At 42.8% G+C, this 4,689-nt stretch overlaps 1 pseudogene; it reads left to right on the top strand.

The window, feature by feature from the left end:
• The first annotated feature begins 1,751 nt into the window (after positions 1-1,751).
• LOC127187112 (60S ribosomal protein L18a-like) lies at positions 1,752-4,220 on the top strand (annotated as a pseudogene).
• Positions 4,221-4,689: the final 469 nt, after the last annotated feature.

Raw genomic sequence — 4,689 nt, 5'->3', positions numbered from 1 at the left:
ATATTCAACCTGTCCTCTGGTCTATCCCTTTTTCTCTTTCTTTAATTTAAAGGTTTATTTGTTTGTTTGTTGGGTTTTTCGAGACAGAGTTTCTCTGTGTGGCCGTGGCTGTCCTGGACTCACTTTGTAGCCCAGGCTGGCCTCAAACTCACATCGATCCACCTGCCTCTGCCTCCTGAGTGCTGGGATTAAAGGCGTGCACCACCATGCCCGGCTTTAATTTAAAGATTTATGTATTTATTTATTTTATGTATATGAGTGCTCGGTCTGCATGTACCCCTGCATGCCAGAAGAGGGTGTCAGATTCAATTATTGATGGTTGTGAACCACTGTGTGGTTGCTGGGTATTGAACATAGGACCTCTGGAAGAGGAGCCAGTGCTCTTCCCCACTGAGCCATCTCTCCAACCTCTTTCATCTACTTCTTAAAAATGTTTTCAGCTGTCACCAGTAACGGTTCTTTCACGTTGAAATTCCTCCAGAGTTAATTTTGAGATTCACCATCTTCATAGTGATAATTCATTCATAATTTTAATCTTAAATATTTTTCAATATTTTTCCTCTCAAGTATACAAAATTCTGTATGTCTTCTGGTAAACATACCAACACTTGGAAACAAAACAATGTAGTAAAGTATAAGATTTGGAGCCAGGCCAGGCAGTGGTTGCATACGCCTTTAATCCTAGAACTTCAGAGTCAGATGCAGGTGGATCTTGTGAGTTAGATACCAGCCTGGTGTACAGAGTGAGTTCCAGGACAGCCAAGGGTACACAGAGAATCCCTGGTTCAAAAAACCAAAAATAAATAAATACGATTTTTTTGGTGCATTAAAATTCCAGCTTTAACCTTAACCCTTACTAGCTGGCTGACTGACTTCTATAGATATGGTTTAATCATGCATGAGATGGGAAAATATAAAAGGATGTATTTTAGATGAAAAGTGATGGATCTTTTACTGTTTTGGTTATCATTATTAGATTTAAATAACTTGATATTATTTTCATTGTTTTAAGTAAATGTAACTCAAATAATCAAAAACATAATCATAGACCTCCGGAAGTCACTTGAGGTACCCTAGAGAAGTTGCTAAATTATAAAAACAAAAAGAAGTTACAGCAAGTAAATTTCTTCAGAATAGCATTTATTTGTATTACTTTAATGGTCCAGGGCTTTCTTTTGAACCTTATAACGTTTTATTTACAGGGAGGGGTTAAACTTGTCCTTTATAATTTGGAAGCACCATCCATAAGAAAATGAGGTCAGTAACACAGGTATTATCACTAGCAATAAATTGGAAGGTGTTCCAGAATTACCTGTGGAGGAATGCCTTGAGTGGATGTAGCAGTTGTCAATAAAGTGCTGTTTGGCCAATCAGCTGGGCAGAAAGACAGGAAGTGGAAGGCGGAGCTTCTGAGAGGGGGTTGGAATAGCTGGCAGCTGGACAGTTGACAGTTGGGAAAGCAGCCACCTCAGGAGTCATCATATTGGCAAGTTATTGGTGTATATATGTAGATTTTGAGGCTATAAGCTTAGACTAGTTCAGATTCTGCCAGCATAGTGGTTGCAGCTTTAAAATACACTATAAGCCCTAGGCCATATTGATAAGTTATTTGCAGCAATTACCTTATGAAAAGGGACTAATTGATCCATGGTTGTCATCTAAACCAAAGGAAAAACACTGAACAAAATCATTCAAGGAGAAGAATGAAATAATTTCCTAACATCTGCGCCCACTGGGGAGCTCACTGCGTGATGTGCTTTGCCCATGACTTGCAGGAAGACGAAGGAATAAACAGCAAAAGTGAAATGACTGGAGGATGCGCAGCTCTGGCAGACGGCGAGGCATCAGCTGGTTCCCATGCTGGGGGACTTCCCACAGCGGCACGAGGTCTGGTGATTTTCTAGCCGGATATACAGGACTCAGCACACAGTCACACCTGGGTCAGATTTATTACAGAGGAATGCATGGTGGGTTCATCCGAGGAAAGGAGAACTAAGCCTACATGGACTCCTTCAGAGTCTCATGGGGCATGTATAATTTAACATACATGCCCAGCGTTCATTGGAAATCTGTGACATGGGTGTCCTGTGCCCAGTGGGTCCCAGACTCACAGAGAGTTCTGCATAAGCCACATGGTTTGTGCACACAGCTTAGTGTATGCACTACTTTATCAGCGAATGGGTGGAACCTTCCCGAAAACCAGTTTTTCAGGTGTCAGGTTAAGGCCAACTTTGTAACATCAGGATGTTGGGGGAAAGTGTGCTTAATGCTTTGGGTATTCATGAGCAGAATGTGTAGAGCCCTAGAGTATCCCTCCGTTGCCAGGAAACAGGGTCAAGTCTTTGGCATCTTCCTCTCGGTCAATGATAGGCAAGGGGTAGAAGTTTGTTCATGGTACCGTCAGTAATAAGTCTGACTGCTAACAAGTCACGGCAGATGGATTTATGTTTAGATATTATAAAATATGATTTCAAACCGTGGATTTGCTTAATCTGCATTGCACTTTTCCCATAGGTTTCTATGGTGGAAGCAACTATAGATTAACAGTGAAAGTGGAGACAAATCATATGTAAGTATTTTAAGCCTAATACAGAGGAAATAGGATTGAGAGGCTTATGACTGACTTTTTGAGTCTGTGTGTATATTGAGAATGAATTTCTAATTGAGAAAATACTCACTTAGGAAAGTGTAATGTGCTCTTTTGTCTATAGACTGTCAGCTCTTATCTCAGCATCGGAATAAGGCATGTCTGTATTCTGAGTCTATGTGTGTTTAGGAGAAAAATATTTTACTTACATGGATGGAAAAAGCTACAGTAAGACCTATAAAATATGCCAATAAAACATTGTCTATACAGGAAAAAAAATCAAATGTGAAGAACAGCAAATAAAACCACACACCTTCCTACTTAGTAGGGCCGTTAATTCACATTGCAGTAGGGTTTGAGTCAAGTATAACAAGACCCAAACAAATGTTCCTCCATTATCATCAGTAAGCTGAGAATCGCAGTGGGAAGGCCATTTCATGTTAAAAAGTCACACAATCTACACAGTATCCTAAGACATGGGGACACACTTGTTAGCTCTTGAGGGCTTCCATACGGTTTACAGGGGGAAAAGGAACATTGAGTTGGCATACCTGTAAATAAAATATATTTTGTTTATACAGTAAAAAAGTGCACATTATAAAGTGAGCAAGCAGTTATCTAAAAACAGATTTATAAAGTGATTTCACTTTTAACTTATACAACACAGTATTTTTGCATGTAAAAATAATTGTTTTTAGCAAAAAAATGTGTTTGTTTTTAGCTATATTTCAGATCTTATAAACTGAAGGAGCATTCTCATCAGCTTCTGAAGAGTATTATGTTTAGCCTTTCCTCAGAAACATATTTACTTTAGGAAGATTTGTTTTATTTTCAGTTAGGTATACACATATGTTTCCTTGTCAGTACATGCAGTTGCCCATGAAGGCCAGGAGAGGGCAGGCATCCCCTCGAGCTGGAGTTACAGGCAGTTAGTCTCCGGATGCAGATTGTGGGAATGGAACTCAGGTCTCCTAAAAGAGCAGCAAGTACTCAATTGCAGAGCCCTCTCTCTAGCTCGTGGCTGCACACTTAAAATGGAGGAAAGTCAATAATTCATGGTATAATGAAACATTAAACAACTCAGTGTTAAACGTTTGTTATGAAAGTGATCCTTGGAGTTTAAAGGGAGAATCTGGCTTTGGTGGGTGGCTGCGAAGCAGGACAGGCTGCCACGAGGTCGTCAGGCACGCTTCGGGAGTACAAGGTGACGGGGCGCTGCTTGCCCAGCCGGAAGTGCCATATGTCACCGCTGTACCGAATGTGCATCTTTGCGCCCGGCCATGTGGTGGCCAAGTCCTGCGTTCTGGTACTTAGCGTCTTAGCTGAAGAAGATGAAGTCGTAGACCAGGGAGATAGTGGAGTGCGGGCGGGCAGGTGTCTGAGAAGTTCGGCCTCTGGCTTCCCTAGCAGTCCTGCAGCGGCACACACAACATGTACTGAGAGTGCCGGGACCTAACTTCTGCTGCGCGCACTTTCCATCCAGATCATGAAGGTGGAAGAGCTTGCAGCAGGCAAGTGCCCCCAGCCAGCTGTCAAGCAGGTCTCTGACTCCAAGATGAAGTTCCCGCTGCCCCGCTGTGTGTTGCTGCGCCAGCACAAGCCGTGCTTCACCACCAAGAGGCCCGCTGAGTAAAACACTAGAGAGGCACAAACAAACAAACACAATAAAAAAACAAACAAGCAAACAAAAACCAGAGAGTCTTCCAGAAAGGCGTGCTAAAGAATACCTTGCCTTGATTTAGGCCCAGGGCCCCCCCCCCCCCCCCCCCCCCCCCCCCCGCTCAAACTAAGGCACCAGCCAAGGACAATACAGGCGGTAAACTTTAAACCCCTACCCAGATCTAGCCAATGGACAGAACATTCTCCACAGTTGAGTGGAGAGTGGAGTATGACTTTCACACGAACTCTGGTGCCTCATATTTGACCATGTCCCCTGGAGCGGGAGACCTGGTGGCACTCAGAGGAAGGATAGCAGGTTACCAAGAAGAGACTTAATACCCTATGAGCATATACAGGGGGAGGAAATCGCCCTCAGGAACAGTCATAGAGGAGGGGAATAAGGAGAAAATGGGAGGGAGGGAAGAATGGGAGGATACAAAGGA

The sequence above is a fragment of the Acomys russatus genome, chromosome 3, assembly GCF_903995435.1.
Source record: "Acomys russatus chromosome 3, mAcoRus1.1, whole genome shotgun sequence".
Taxonomy (NCBI): domain Eukaryota; kingdom Metazoa; phylum Chordata; class Mammalia; order Rodentia; family Muridae; genus Acomys; species Acomys russatus.
Note: the sequence above shows the minus strand (reverse complement) of the source record. Positions and strands in the feature narration are given on the sequence as shown.